The sequence below is a fragment of the Choloepus didactylus genome, chromosome 11 (genome assembly GCF_015220235.1).
Source record: "Choloepus didactylus isolate mChoDid1 chromosome 11, mChoDid1.pri, whole genome shotgun sequence".
Taxonomy (NCBI): domain Eukaryota; kingdom Metazoa; phylum Chordata; class Mammalia; order Pilosa; family Megalonychidae; genus Choloepus; species Choloepus didactylus.
The window spans coordinates 63,478,636-63,496,041 of NC_051317.1; positions in this window are offsets into that span (position 1 = coordinate 63,478,636).

Genomic DNA, 17,406 nt, shown 5'->3' on the forward strand with positions numbered 1-17,406 from the left:
GATACAGTTGTTTAGTGTCATCTCTCATTACCACGAGTCTTGCCCCATATTTCTCAATCTCGGCTGCACTTAGAATCACCTAGGAAGTTTTAAAGCATTCTGATGCCTATGCCCCAAACCCAGAAAATTTGAGTACATTGGTTTGGGGTAGAGCTTGGAAAAAGTGTTTTTTTTTAAAGTTCCTCCGAATGATTCTAATTAATATCTAGTACCAAAAAACATTGTACTGGGTTGTAAACTCCTTGAGGGCACATTTTACTCACCATTGCTCTCTCAGCACCTACTATGATACCTGGTACCTAGCACATGATAAATATTATTGGGGTAAAAGGAGTATAATAAAAACAAAGTGTTGTCTTCTAAACCAAGATCAGCAATGTTGCTGCCAGTCCCCCTTCGTGTTTGTCTATCCATCTTGATGCATATGTTCATGCACTAATGTAACTAGGTCCTATGGCAGTTAGCATAGTACCTCCCTTAGACCTGGGTGAGTGGAACCTGATGCTTTGGAGCACCTTCCTCAAAATTTTCTAATTCTCTTCCAGTGCCTGGGAACTGCTAGGGCTGGCCGTGGCTTCTGGGAGTGGCAATCTGAGCCCAGAGCAGAATCTCCATTTCTACACTCTCTGACCCTGTGAGCTCAACCAGCTTCCTCCAGGAACTGCAGGACTCAGGCCTATGTGGTCATTCCACAGCCCTGGATCCAGGAGGATGACCTGGCGAGCACGCTGCCTCACTAACCAACAGAGCATTTTTCTCCTGAGATCCTGCGAGACTGGGCTACCAGAATGGTGTTGACATGCTAATTTTGGGTGACTCAAATTATATACATGGACAGGGTCCATGCCAGAAATATTTGCCTGGGCCTTGCATACCATAAGGGAGACTCCGCTTTTAGAATATTGATTCTTAATTTCTTAGGGATGATTTTCTGCACTGTTCTACACTGAAAATATGAAAAAATTTCTAGGTGTCTAAAATGATATCCCCCCTCCCTCTGCTGGAAAACAGTGGAGGTCAAAAGAGCCCTTTCCATTCTTTTTCTCTCTGTCTTCTTAAGGCAAAATTATTTTCAACTTTTAGAAACCTAATAACAAATTTTTAAAAATACTTTTTTAAAGTTGGAGAGACGGGACATCATACCTCTTTAGAAAGTCAGAAGACTAGCTATCTGATTAATCTTTGCTGGGAAAATTAACCTCATTAATAATTTTTATACTGATTAAATGTTGAAATGATATTTTGGATATGTTGAGTTAAATAAAATATATTGTTAGAAGGCGTTTTACTTGCTTTGTTTTATTTTCTTAATGTGGCTACTAGAAAACGTCGAATTACATATGTGGTTTGTACTTGTGGTTCACATCATATTTCTTTTGGACAGTGCTGTGAGTTGTCAAAGTGATTCATGACCTTAAAAGTTCATGAACTACGAACATAGACATGGAAGCTTCCTAAAAACTGGCTAAAAAATTTCTGAAGAGGACGGCTACTGGCCAGAGGAATGGAAGGAATAGGAAGAATAACCTGAAATCTAGTAGAGGAAGATGGGAGAGAGGATTGCAGGGGATAAAAAAATGCTCACCTACACCAATGGTGAGGCTTTGGGGCAGGTCAGAGAAGTTGGTCTACCCAGGGGTGAGAATGTTTTATTCGCCAGCTCTTTACATTCTAGGTGAGGGAAAGATTCCTGTGTCCCATCCTAGGGTTATGGGGACGGATAAACACACCACATCTGACACTGGACAGACGAAATTGACATCAGTTTATTAATTGCATGTACTCACAGCCTGGGGGAGAAGGACACCACATGCCATGCAGGGCCGCACGAGGACTGTGCTCAGGATCAGTGTGAACAAACAGAGGCAGTGGGAGGCAGGCTTTGTGGTAACAAGAGGGTGAGGTGGCCTCTGGTTCCCAAGGGAAGTTGTATTGGCTTGTTTGAGTAATTCAGTGGGCTGGCAGGCAATTGAAGCTCACCACTCAGGAATAAGCAGGCACTGTCTGGTCCCCATGATAAGGAGGGTTGTTTGGCTAGGAGACCTTATCTGTGGGAGCAGAGGGGGAGGGAACTTGCATTTGGGCCATTTGAGATCCTTCTGATTTTTACCAGATGTCAAGGCAACACTTAAGATTGTTGAACCTTAATTTCAGGCCTTACACCACAGAGATGATGATCATCTAGCTATTCCATACACAGAAAGGTGAGTAAGAATATTCCAGGAAACCTGAGATAACATCCAAGCTGCCTCAACCTTTGGTTGAAATTTGAGTACATTGGCCTTGACTCCAATCCTTACAGGTTTAATTGGAGTTGATTTCTAGGATGTGGTACAAAACCCTGGGCTGAACTGCAATTGTGGGTGGGTGGGGGTAATGTTTAAAACCAACCTCTTGAGGAGCTAAGATGGTGGCATAGAGAGGAGTGGAAGCTAGTTTGTTCCCCTGGAATAATGAATAAATAACAGAAAAATTAGTAAATAACCTGGAATAACTGCAGGGGACAAACGTGACTGTCCACTCATACACCAACCTGAATTGGGAGGAATGCCCGAGATCACAGCATAAAATCTGTAAGGAAAAACTATGGATCCGAGCAGAGAGCCCCTTCCTCACAGAAGCCTCCCAGTCCTAGAGGGAAACACTCTCTGAACAAGCGACTATACCTCAGCCCAGCTCCAACTGGGGTTTTAATGTTAACTGCTCAATACAGACAGCGAATCCCCAATAAGCAGCAGAGGCTTTTGGTGACAACTGACCTTGGGAGAGTCAGGGGACATATCTGTTTCAGGATGGGGAGCCCAAAGGATCAGGTGCTGTCTCTGGCTGACAGATGAATCTGGGAGCTTTCTGTTCCTTTCTTTCTCTCTCAACCTGGGTGGCTCAGTGGAGAAAGCCTCAGCTGTTTTCAGCTCACAGTGCTTTGCAATAGAGAAAGCCTCAGCCATTTTAAACTCGCAGCACTCTGACCCAGACAAGGGTAGAGATAGCAGAGTCAGAGAAACAAAGAATCTATTTATATGCAAATGACTTCTCTGTAAGGGGCACAGTTTCCCAAGAGGAAAGAGGAGGGACCCAGCTCTACTACACACCTTAAATTCAGAACCAGACCCCAGAGCCTGGGGGAGGAGAGCTGCAGGCCAAACCCCCTTACATCAGCCTGTGACAGGCTGACAGGCATCACCTGCTGGGCAGAAAAGCACAGGGTGTGTCAATCCTCTATGACACACCATCAGGGAAACCAGATACTGAATATTTCCTCCTTCTGTGACCTGAGCTTGTTCTTATCTGGGAAAACCTGATTAGGGTGGCCTAGGAGGTCAGATGCGTAGACAACAAGACTACAACTTACAATAAGAAAAACGAAGTTATGGCCCAGTCAAAGGAACAAACCTACACTTCAACTGAGATACAGGAATTTAAACAACTAATGCAAAATCAATTCAAAAAGTTTAGAGAAGATATGGCAAGAGAGATAAAGGCTATAAAGAAAACACTGGGCATACATAAGGCAGAAATCAAAAGTTCAAAAAAACAACTGCCAGAATCTATGGAAATGAAAGGCACAACACAAGAGACAAAAGACACAATGGAAACATATAACAGCAGATCTCAAAAGGCAGAAGAAAACACTCAGGAACCGGAGAACAAAACACCTGAAAGCCTACACACAAAAGAACAGATGGAGAAAAAGAATGGAAAAATATGAGCAACGTCTCCGGGAACTTAAGGATGAAATGAAATACAAGAATGTACATATCACTGATGTCCCAGAAGGAGAAGAGAAGGGAAAAGGGGCTGAAGCAATAATAGAGGAAATAATCAATGAAAATTTCCCATTTCTTATGAAAGACGTAAAATTACAGATCCAAGAAGCGCAAAGTACTCCAAACAGAATAGATCTGAATAGACCTACGCCAAGACACTTAATAATCAGACTATCAAATGTCAAAGACAAAGAGAGAATCCTGTAAGCAGCAAGAGAAAAGCAATTCATCACATACAAAGGAAGTTTAATAAAACTATGTGTGGATTTCCCAGCAGAAACCATGGGGGCAAGAAGGAAGTGGTGTGATATATTTAAGATACTGAAAGACAAAAATCACCAACGAAGAATCCTATGTCCAGCAAAACTGTCCTTCAAATATGAGGGAAAGTTCAAAATATTATCTGACAAACAGACAATGAGAGACTTTGTGAACAAGATACCTGCTCTACAGGAAATACCAAAGGGAGCACTACAGACTGATAGGAGAAGACAGGAGTGGAGAGGTTTGGAACACAAATTTGGGTGATGGTAGCACAGCAATGTAGGTACACTGAACAAAGATAACTATGAATATGGTTGAAAAGGAAGGTCAGGAGCATGAGGGACACCAGAAGAAAAGAAGAAAGATAAAAACTGGGACTGAGTAACTCAGTGAAACCTAGAGTGTTCAACAATTGTGATAAAATGTACAAATATGTTTTTTTAAAAGGGAAAACAAGTGTCAACCTTGCAAGGTGTTAAAAATAGAGAGGCATTGGGGGAAAAATACAATCAACATAAACTAGAGACTATAATTAACAGAATCATTGTATTATGCTTCCTTTAATGTAACAAAGGCAATATATCAAGGTAAATGCAGATAAGAGTGGGGCATAGGGGAGGGGTGTGAGACACTTGGCATTGGTGGTGTTGTCTGACTCTCTATTCTACTTTAATTTAAGGTTATTTTTCCTTTTGCTGCTTCCTAGCTGTCATGTTTTTTTCCCTCTTTCTTTTTACTTTTTCTTTTGCCTCTCTACCTTCTTTGACTCTTCCTCCTGCTTTGTGGAATAAATGTAGATGTCCTTATATAGATAGTGGTGAGGGCGGTGAACACATAAATATGTGACTATACAGGGAACCATCGATTGTTTACTTAGGATGGAATGTATGGTGTGTGAACAAAACCATCTTAAAAAAAAATGGGTTGATGATGAAATCTTGAAGGCAATATACTGAGTGAAATAAGCCAGACACATAAAGACAAATATTGCAGACTCTCACTGATAGGAACTAATTATACTATGTAAATTCATAGACATGAAATATTAGTTACTGAGATATAGAACAAGGCTAAAGAATGGGGAGTGGTTGCATATTATGAGCAGAATGCTCAATTAGGTTGAACTTAAGTGTTTGGAAATGGACAGAGGTGATGGTAGCACATTGTGAGAATAACAGTGCTGAATGGTGCATGAATGAGGTGGAAAGGGGAAGCTCAGAGTAGTGTATGTCACCAGAAGGAAAGTTGGAAGTCAGATGGGAATGTATAAAACTGAATCCTGTGGTGGGCAATGTCCGTGATTAACTGTATAAATATTAGAAATCTCTTTCATGAACCAGAACAAATGTATGACACTACAACTAAAAGTTAATAATAGAGGGGCATATAAGGAGAAAATATATACCTATTGCAAACTATATACTACAGTTAGTAGTATTTCAGTGCTCTTTCATAAATAGTAACAAATGTACTATACCAATACTACGAGTCAACAATGGAGGGCGGGTGGTTAGGGGTATGGGAGGATTTGAGTTTCCTTTTCTTTTCTTTTTTTTTTCCTCTTCTTTGTCTTTATTTCTTGTCTGGAGTAATGAAAATGTTCTAAGAATAGAACAAAAATTAATTGTGGTGATGGATGTACAGCTGTCTGAGGGTACCAGGGCAATTGATTGTACACTTTGGATCTGTGGATAATTGTATGGTATATGAACAATCGCAATAAAATTAAAAAAAAAAAAAAGCCAACCTCTTGGGGCTCAAGCTATAGAAATTTAGGTACTAAAAGCAAAATGACTTTATTTTTTATCACAAGGAGTGATATGCAGGCATTTGGGTTTTATAGAGGAATTCTGCAGGGAGAAATTGATATGTCTAGGAGTTCAAAGTCCACGCAAGAGCTCTGGGAGATTTTTTTGATCATGTACAATGTGAATTATTTGTAAGTGTAAAAGATCTGTCATACATCCCACTCCAAGAGCCCTTGTTCTTCCTGCCGTTTGGTCTAACACCCTTCCAGACTCGGCTCTGTTGAAATGAGCTACTCCAAGTGAGCAGGGTGATGACAGTTTGGGAGTGGGAAAACTATCATGAAATAATACTCATAGCCCTGATTCATTTGGACACTGTAAGTTTATTTTCCTCGAATGTACAGGACCATATCTAGTGGTTTCTACATCAAAAAAAAAATAAAAATAGTAATAAATAAATAAATAAGAGGGATTTGACAGCCAGCAATTTCTGGTTTCCCCCAAGATGTTGAACTAGATGTTAATTTAAAAAGTGTGATTTCCCAATGTCCCATTTTAAAAAAAGAAATGAACTTACTGTCAATGATAAAAATTACATTCAGTTATTTTTATCTTCAATCTTGCCAAATAGAGGCTTGGGAAAAACAAAGATTCTTAACTGCTGACTTTTCTTAGCAGAATTTGTACTTAAATGAGGAAATGCCTTAATATGAGGGCTTCTCTTTCAATACTTTTAGTTTCTGAATTTCTTCACTTGTGGTTAATCTGGAGAAGATTCCCCAGAGTGGTGAGATTGCAAAATAGAGAACAGACATTCCCAGAGTTTGTTTTTTGTTTTTTTTGTTTTTTAGGGATACTCTGAACTAAAAAAATAAGGGCGAAGAAGAATTTAAAGAATCCTTCCAGAAGTTCTGTGGAAGGGTGCATGTTTCTTTTACAATATCAACGATACTACTTGTTGGTTCAAACTAGTTATCCAGGCATTCGTAATGACCTCCCAAAGCTATTTTAGAAAGCTAGAACTATCCATTTTTGCTTCCCCTCATTTTACTACCATAGAAATGTACTAGAAAAGTTGATCAGCTATTAATTGTGACAATAGCTTGAGACATCAAACTATGAGTCCTACTTTCTTCCCTTATTACCAATCCCTTCCTGGGTCAACAGAACAGATACCAGATATGGACATAAAGTCTCAATGAGGACCATGCCTGGTGTGAGACAAAACACCAGGGCAAATCAGAAGGGATTTGTCCTCCCCTACCTGCCAGAGGATGGCAGATGAAGCAGTTTGGGAGGACGACTGGTGAGTCTTCTTGAAGAGATCTTGGAGCGTTAGAATAGAGAACCTCATTCTTTTCACAACCCCATTTCATTATGAAAAGAGAGCAATTGCCATAGTTCCCCACAAAGAGGACCCCTAGAGAATCTTCTGTAAAACTCAGGGTTGTACCTGAACATAGAGACTGGCACAAGCTTCTCATTTGGAGTGTGCCAAATGGCAGAATCCACTGGCATGTCCAGTGCTGTCAGGGCGTAAGCAGAGGGCATCAGAGGGGGACAGGGGCCACATAAGTCAGGAGAGGGCATAAATACCCTCACCCCTAGTTTTACTGCAGTTGTAGTTATAACAAGGAGTCTAAGTTTTCTGTAGCCCTAGAGGTCCCATTAAATGGTCAAGAGCACAGATCAGCTTGTTAGCAAACTCCTACTCCCAGACACACAAGAAGCAAAGGGACCCAGTACCAGCGTTAGTCTTAGGCAAGAAGAGCTCCTGGACCCCATACTTTAAAGAGCCCTGCACATCGCCAACAAATACATTTATTAAAGAACATGTGGGTGGTGCTGTCAAACAGGGGCCGAAGTTCAGTGCTGGCACAGACCAACATCAATCTTAAACATTGGTGTCACAATTGACACTAATCAGGCCCCTGGGAATCTCCACTCACCCCAGATCTTCTCAACAAAAGGCAATTGTGTTCAAGCCCTGCCGGCTTGTGGGCTGTGCTGCTGCAAAGACTACTTTGGAGTGCCAGAGAGGATTTTAGCAGTGGAATTGGTGGAGTCACTTGGGGGAGAAAAAATGCAAATTAATTAACTTGTAAATCCTTCCGCTGGAACAGCATGAATGCAGAAAATTACTTAATAATGAATATAGGTTCCCTGATAGTGCCACATGTCCATTTTCATTTTTCCGTTTATGTTCTAATTTATACTTTCAGAGGTACTCATGATTTTTCCCATTTCCAACAGTTAACATGATAACTGAGGAATAATTGCTACATTTATCATTTTGCCCTTAAATGTATATATATGTAGGTCTAGTTGTATCACACATGGAATGTGACAACTGTCGTTTACATTAGCAATTGGATGAACATTGAATTCTAGAATTGCAAGTAGTTTTACTTCTATAAAAATATTAATGATGTAATTAATTTAAAAATACATTGAATTTTCTGTTTTAATTAAATAATTTTGATTTACAATTTGATGAAAACTGAATTGGTATTCATTATAATTCATAGTTTGTCTTTTAATTTTAGTTAATAATTTTGGGTATTTTAGAAGAAATCTTATTTGCTTTCTAATGCAGGAAAAATAATTTTATTTTTATTGGTTTACATTTACTTTAATTTAAATTTTCCTAAAAAATACATTCTGATTCTATACACTTTGAATACAAATATCTTTTCTTGTTCAATCTATTTGGTCATTATAGCATGGATGAACCTTGGAATCATTATGCTAAGTGAAGGAAGCCAGGCACAAGGGACCACATGTTGTATTATTCCATTTATATGAAAGTCCAGAATGAATAGAGACAGAAAGTAGATTAGTTGTGGCTTACTTAGGTCTGGTGGGGAAAGGATGGGAGAAATTGGGGGGGTGGGGAAGTGGGCGGTGAGAGCTAAAGGTTCAGGGTTTCTTTGGTTGATGAAAAGCTCTAAAATTGATTGTGGTGATGCTTGCACAACTCTGTAGATTTACTAAAAACCATTGAATTTACACTTTAAATGAGTGAATTGTATGGTATATGAATTATACTGTGCAATTTACTGATTTAAAGCTGATATTAAAAGAAGGGGGAAAATCCTCCCTCTGGTGATTCTAGTGAGTAGCCAACGTTGCCACTTGCTATGGACAGGTATCTGCCTTGTCAGTCCTTTGCCTAAACTCTCCAGGAGGTCAGATTTGTATCTTTGTTGCATCTTCTAGCAGAGTCACCTGCTGATGCCGCACCCTTTCTTCTCTCCTGAGTAGTTTTGTCATGATCCAAGACTCTGCCAGCTGATGAGGCCCTTTGCCTCAGGTGTTTTGTGCCACAGCCGGCTTATTGAGGGGTCTGTGACAGCCACCTTAGCAACCGGGGAAAATTAGCCTGTGTCAAAGCCAATTAGTCGCACACTTCTGCTTTCATGAAGCAGATCAATTAAGGGCTGGGCTGCACTGGAAAATTCCTGCGCCTGCCAGAACGGCAGGCTATTCTGTGATCAGGCACCAAATCCATTCATTCATTCAGCAAACATACATTGAACATGAACTATGTGCTGGACACTGGAAATAAAATGATGAATAAAGACACAATCCCTAACTTCAAAAAGCTCACAGATTTTTTACTTGTCACTTCAAAATAGAGGAGAAATCAATAATTTCTCAGCCACCTGGGGTCTGCCTGTTTTAAGCTCCAAAATTTGAATCACTCTTTTCCAGATTTTGGAATTTAAGATGCCAGTAATTTTTTTCTTTATTTGTAAGAGTCGCCAAGTTTTTAAAAAAATTTCATTTCTTTATGAGTATTTGAGAAAATTTCATGTTTATTGATTTTAATCTTGTTTTCTATGAACTGACGGTTAATGCCCTTTTCCCAGTTTTCTGTTAGATTCTTTTGTAAGAGCCCTTTGTATAGTAAGAAAATCATCCCTTTGTTTGTTACATGGGTTGCTAGTATTTTTATCAGCTTGCTGTTTGCTTTTTTACTGTTTGTTTGCAGAAATTTAAAAATTGTATGCAGACAGATTTGTCAATCTTGCTTTCGTGGCTTCTGAGTTTTATGTCATTTTTAGAAAGGTCTCTTCATCACTTCATAGATTATTTGAAATTCACCTGTTTTTCACTTATTGATCCCTTTAATTAATCAAAGTACAAAGATGCAAAGTGAAGTTCAGGACTTGAATCCTATCACCCATCAGCTACAGCCTTGATAGCATCCTTTTTTGTTGTTTGTTAAAGTGATCATATCTGAACATTTATTGTTTAAATTGTATATCATTTTATTATAAAATATATCTCTTTTATTTCTCCTTTAAATTATAGGTAGGTCATTACACTGAATTCTTGAACAATTTTTTATTAGAGAAGTTGTAGATGTATAGGAAAATCATACAGAAAATAGAGTTCCCATATACTTCTCCCGCCTTCACCCCCACCATGATCCCTGTCATTAGCACCTTGCATTAGTGTGGTACCTTTATAACAATTGATGAAAGAATATTATCATAATTGTACTATTAACTTTATATGTTATATTAGAGTTCACTGTGTTGTACAGTCTCATGGTTTTTAAAAAATTTATATTCTAGTTTAACGTATATACAAGCTAAAATTTCCACCTTTAACCACATTCAAATATGTAACTTAATTGGGTTAATTGCATTCACAATGTTGTACTACCATCACCACCATGCATTACCAAAACTTTTCCATCTCCCCAAACAGAAACTCAATCCCAATTAAGCATTAACTCTCATAGAAATCTTTCTGACACATAAAAATTAGCAAGTAGATAATCTCAGCATGAGGAACTATCATTTGAATAGAATAAACTAGCTTCATGAAAAACCCTGCATTTCCCTGTTTCAGTTTGCTGATGCTGATGAAATTTAATATACCAGAAATGGGTTGGCTTTTACAATGGGGATTTATTAATTTACAAGCTTACCACTCTTAGGCCATGAAAATGTCCAAATTAAGGCATCAACAGGCAATGCTTTCTCCCTGAAGACTGGTTACCGATGATCTTCAGCAACTCTGTCACACAGCAAGACACATGACTGGCACCTGCTGGATTTCATTGCTTTCAGCTTCTGGATACTTCTCTCTGTGCTTCTCTGGCTTTTTCTTTCTCAGCTTTTGTGTTTTCTCTTTTTGCTTCTCTGTCCTTTCTTTGTCTTTAATCCTCTTATAAAGGGCTCTAGGAAGAGGATTAAGACCCACCCTTAATGAGCTGGTAACATCTCAAGTTAAGGTCCTATTCATCAAAAGATCCTACTTATAATGGGTCCACAACTATGGAAATGGATTAGCTTTAAAAGCATGCTTTTCAGGGGTACATACTGCTTCAAACCATCACACTCCACTCTCTGGACAACAAAAAGACATGTTCTTTCCACATGCAAACTACATTCATTCCATCACAATCTCCCAAAAGCCTTAAATCATTTCAGTAACAATATTAAGTACAAAGTCTCATCAAAATCAGTTACAGGTATGATCTGTCCTGGAGCACAATTCCCCTCTGCTGTTGACCAGCGAAACTTAGAACATGCTATCTGCTTCTAATACACAAAGGAGGGACAGTCACAGAGTGAACATTCCCATTGCTATAGGGAGAAACTGGAAACAAAACAGAAATTAAAAGTCCTGAATAGTTTAAAAAATCTGCAGGGCAAACACCATTAGAATTTAAGGTCTTAGAGTCATCGATAGAACAGCATTTTGTCCTCAGGGCTTGCTAGAGTGGCAGCCCCACCCTTTCCCAGTGCTTGAGCAGTGGCCTTGCTCTTTCCAAACACTGTGGTGAGGGCTCCAACATCTTGAAGCATTGGAGGATGGTCATGCTGTTGGCTCCACCCTCATCAAGCAACATCTGGGTGGTGGCCTAACTTGAGGCCCCACCCTCCTCAATCAAGGTGGCAGCCAGACTTTGCAACATCCAGGACATAAGCTCAACCCCCTTGGAACAGTGCAGTGGTGGCCAGACTCTACCCGATGCCTGTGGAATGTGTACCACCCTCTCTGAAGCCTGGGGCACAACACTTTTCCTGAACACTGAAGCAAATGTTTACCCCCTGCAAGCTCCAGGCCATACTCTCCTTTTCCAGATACAAGGGTGAGTCCATTCTCTTCACTTGAGAAGATGTCTTCACTCTGTACCTCAGCTTCCATGGTTCTGCCTTTGAAATCATTTTTCTTTCAATCTGTCCCTTTACTGTCCCTTTTATTCTGGGCTGGCAGTGGTTCTGCTCATGCAGACCTTGTGAAAAAACTTGTTGGTTTTTCATACAGTACACAGGGGTCCCAAATGTCAGACAGTAAGCCTTCCACACTTCTTCCTGGTTAACTGCATTTCCAACCCTGACTTGCCTGAAATGGCGGACTGGTTCCATGTTCAGTTAAATTCTCACATGGAACACTATTCTCTGGGGACTTGCTTTCCAGAACTCAGAATTTTACAAATGGTCAATTTCTGGCTTCTTTGTACCCAAGAGTTCAGCTCTCAGCTTATCCCTTTCCTCTTGCTTTTTACTATAAGCTGCAAGGAGAAGCCAGGCTGCACTTTCTACATTTGATTTGGAAACCTCCTCAGCTAAATACAAAGCTTGTCAAATTCTGCCTTCCATCTGACATCAATACTCAATTTTTCCAAGTTCTCTGACACTTTAAAATAAAAATTGCCTTTCCCCCAGTTTGCAATGCAACATTCATCATTTCTGTTTAAGTTCTAATTGGAAGTACTTTTAGCATCTGTGCTGGTTTGGTTGTATTATGTCCCCCAAAACACCATGTTCTTTAATGAAATCTTGTGGGGGCAGTTGTATTAGTGTTGATTAGTTGGAATCTTTGGATTAGGTTGTTTCCATAGAGATGTGACCCAATCAACTGTGGGTGAAAAATTTGATTGGATTGTTTCCTTGGAGGTATAACCCCACCCATTCAGGGTGGGTCTTAATTAAATCACTGGAGCCCTATAAATGTGTTCACAAACAGAAGGAAGTGCTGCACCCTTTTATAAAAGCTCACAAACAGAAGTACCAGAAAGCTTCTGCAGCCAAAAGAGACACTTTGATGAATACACAGCTCCTGAGAGTGGAGCTGGAACACGACTTGGGATCAGTAGATGCCAGCTACATGCCTTCCCAACTAACAGAGGTTTTCTGGGTGCCATTGGCCTTCCTTTGTGAAGGTATATTTGTGATGATGCCTTAATTTGGACAGCTTCATGGCCTTCAGACTGTGACTTGTAACCAAATAAACCCCCTTTATAAAAGCCAATACATTTCTGGTGTTTTTCAAAATGGCAGCATTAGCAAACTGGAACAGTGTCCATATTTCTATGAACGGTCTTTTCAAAGCAATCTAAGTCCTTTCTATCAAGCACCTCACAATTGTCCCAGAATCTACTCTTATCCATTTATAAAGCTGTTTCAGCATTTTTGGTATTTGCAATCTCAGCACCTCACTCCTGCTACCAAACTGTTTTGGTTTGCTAAAGCTGACAAAATGCAACATACCAGAAATGGGTTGGCCTTTACAATGAGGATTTATTAACTTACAAGCTTACAGTTCTTAGGCCATGAATCAAAGAAGTTCAAACAAATCTCCTAGATCAATTCAAGGAGATGAAGGAAAATATGGATATAGAACTAATGGATATTAAGATGACTATGTGTGAGCATAAAGAAGAATTTGGCAGTATAAAAAGGAAATAACAGAAATTATGGGGATGAAAGTCACAATAATGGAGATTAAAAATACACTAGAAGCATACAAGGCAGATTTGAACAGGCAGAAAAAAGGATCAGTAAACCAGAAGACAGAACAATCACAATCATACAGTCAGAAGACAGAGAAAAGAATAGAAAACACTGAGCTGTGTCTCAGGGATTTCAGTGATAGCAGGCAGCATACAAATATATGCATCAGGGTGTCCCAGATGGAGAAGGGAAAAGTGGCACAAAAAATATTTGAAGAATTAATGGCCCCAAACTTCCCAACTCTTATGAAAGATATAAATATACATGTCCAAGAAGTAAATGTATGACAAACAGAATAAACCCAGATAGACCTACTCTAAGACACATACTATCAGAATGTCAAATGCCAAAGATAAAGAGAGAATTCTGAAAGCAGAAAGAGAGAAGTAATTTGTCACATACAAGGGATCTTCAATAAGACTAATTTCCAATATCTCATCAGGAACCATAGAGGCAAGAAGAGAGTGGTAGGATATGTTTAAGATACTGAAAAAGAAAAGCTGCCAGACAAAAATTCTTTATCCTGAAAAATTATCTTTCAAAAATGAGAGTTTAAAATATTCACAAATAATCAGAAACTGAGAGAGTTCATTAACAAAAGATCTGCTCTACAAGAATTACTAAAGGGAGTTCTGCAGGTTAAAAGGAAGAGAGGAGAAAATATCTTGGAGAAGTGTGAAGAAATGATGATCTTCAGTAAAGGTAAGTAAAAGAGTAGATGTATAACTCAATAGTACTGTATCCTCAATATACAACCCTGCTTTTTAACTCCTGTAAGAGTCAGAATACCATTGAACAAGAAAAAAGCATGTTTCCCAATAATGGATACACAAAATATAAAGAGGCAATATGGGACAAAAGCAACATAAAAAGGGTAAACAGAAGGATATGGGAACAGAGAACTTGTATGCTATTGAAGCTAAGTTGGTATCTGTTCTGGTTTGCTGACGCTGCTGTTACTCAAAATACCATAAATGAATTGGCTTTTATAAAGGGAATGTATTAGGCTACAAATTTACAGTTCTAAGGCCATAAAAGAGTCCAATCTAGGCATCAACAAGAGGATACTTCATTGAAGAATGGCCAATGGCATCCAGAACACCTCTGGGCTGGAAAGGCATGTAGTTGGTGCCTGCTGGAGCTTTCCTCCTGGGTAGTGTTTTAAAATGGTTTTCCCCAAAATGTCTTTCAGCCTCTATCTTAGTTCCTCTCTCTCTTCTCCTCTACATCCTTACTTTTTTCTCCCAGGATGTTTTCTCTAAGCATCTGGGAGTCCTCTGTTAGCTTCTCTGGGGAAAACTGGGCTTCATCTCTTCACTTAGCATCTCCAAACATCCTTCTCTCATCATCTCCAAGCCTCTCTAAGCATCAGCTCCTGTGTTTGCTCCTGAGCTCTCTTAAGTACTTCAGTGAACCAATCAAGAACCACCCTGAATGGGCAAGGTACACAACTCCATGGAAATAATCTAATCAAAAGGTCTTGCCACAGTTGAGTGAGTCACATCTCCATTGAAACACTCAGTCAAAAGTTTCCAACCTAATCAAAAGACTAAGTCTGCCCCCACAAGAATGCATTAAAGAACACGGCTTTTCTGGGGGATATAATATATCCAAACTGGCAAAGTGTATAATACATCCAAACTGGCAAAGTATCAAACTGGCTTATAAAGGTATAGGGTGTAATAAAAACCCCAGCGTAGCCACAAAGAAAAGTATTTTAAAAATATGCAGAAACAGAAATGAAAAAGGGATTAGCCAGACATGTCACAAAAGATTAACCATACAGAAAAGGAGATTGCAATAAAGGAAAAGGGAGAGAAAAATATATGACATGCAAAAACTAAGGACAAAATGGCTGAAGTAAGCACTGCCTTTACAGTAACAACACTGAATGCTAATGGATTAAACTCCTTAATCAAAAGACACATATTAGCAGAATGGATAAAAAGGCATGATCCAACTTTATGTTGCTAATAAGAGACAGCTTAGATGCAAAGACAAAGATAAGTTGAAAGTGAAAGTATAGAAAAAGATATTCCATGCAAATAGTAATCAAAATAAAGCCGGGGCTCCTGTACTATCGGACAAAATAGACTTTGAGTCAAAAGCTGTTAAAGAAACAAAAAAAGACACTACATATAAATAAAAGGGTAAGGCCACCAAGAAGAAATAACAATCATAAATATTTATGCACCTAACCACATGCCCCAAATACATGAGATAAGCACTGGCAAGGCTGAAGGGAGAAATGGACACTTCTACAATAATAGTTGGAGACTTCAATACACCACTCTCATCAATAACAGCTAGGCAGAGGATTGATAAGGAAACAGTATTTGAATAATATGATAAATGAACTAGATCTAACAGACATTTTCAGAACATTACACCCCCAAACAACAGGATGTACATTCTTCCCAAGTGCTCATAGATCTTTCTCCAGTGTAGACTACATGTTGGATCACAAACTAATCTCAATAAATTTTAAAAGACTGAAACTATAGAATGCACTTTCTATGACCATAAAGGAATGAAGCTGGAAATCAATAACAGGAAGAAAAATGGAAAAGTCAAAGATACATGGATGTTAAACAACAAATTTTTAAAAATCAGTGGGTCAAAGAAGAAACTATAAGAGAAACCAGTAAATATTTTGAGTTGAATGAAAATGAGAACACAATGTATCAAAAACTTATGAGATGTGGAGATGGAAGAAGATGGTGGCATAGAGAGGAGTGGAAGCTAGTTAGTCCCCCTGGAACAACTAATAAACAACCAGGAACAACTAGTAAATAATCTGAAATAACTGAGGGAGGGGGGGCAACAAACGTGGCTGTCCACTCATCGTACACCAACCTGAATTGGGAGGATTGGGAGGAATGCTGGAGATTGCAGCATAAAATCTGTAAGTAAGAACTGCAGATCCAAGCTGAGAGCCCCCTCCCACCATTGGCAGCCCAAACAGCAAAGCCTCACTGTGCTAGAGAGCAGCACTCTCTCAGCAAGTGAATATAGTTCAGCACTGAGGTTTTAATTACCAAACATGGGCTGCTCAATACAAGCTATGAATCCCCAATAAGCAGAGGCTTTTGGTGACAACTGATCTGAGAGAGCTGGAGGACCTCTCTGGGAGGGAGGGGGTGCCCAGAGGACCTAGTGCTATCTCTAGCCAGTGGGTGAAACTGAGGGTGGCTACAGACAAGCCCTGAAGGGGGGCTTTCTGTCCCTTTTTCAGCTCAGTGGAGAAAGCCTCAGCCATTTTCAGTTCCCAGTGCTCTGACCCAGACAAGGGTGGAGAGAGCAGAGTCAGAGAGACTATTCAAATGCAAATGATATCTCCCCAGGGGGTATATCTTCCCTAAGAGGAAGAAGGTGGTGCCAAGCTCTTCTACCCACCTTCCATTCAGAACCAGACCCCAGAGCCTGGGGGAAAGCAGCCATGGGCCACACCTCCTTACACCAGTCTGGAGGCACCACCTGCTGGGCAGAAAAGCACAGTGACTTGAGACATCACAGGGTGTATCAATCTTCTAAGACACCCTCAGGGAAACAGGATACTATTGCCTCCTTGCAAGACCTGAGCCCATTCTGGTCTGAGAAAACCTGATTGGGGTAACCAAGGAAACAAGATGCCTAGACAACAGGAAACTTCAATCTACACTAAGAAAAATGAAGTTATGGACCAGTCAAAGGAACAAATTTACACTTCAACTAAGATGTGGGAAATGAAACAGCTAATGCTTAATCAATTCAAAAAGTTTAGGGAAGATATGGCAAAAGAGATGAAGTGTATAATGAAAACACTGGGTGTACATAATGTAGAAATCAAAACTTCAAAAAAACAACTGGCAGAATCTATGGAAATGAAAG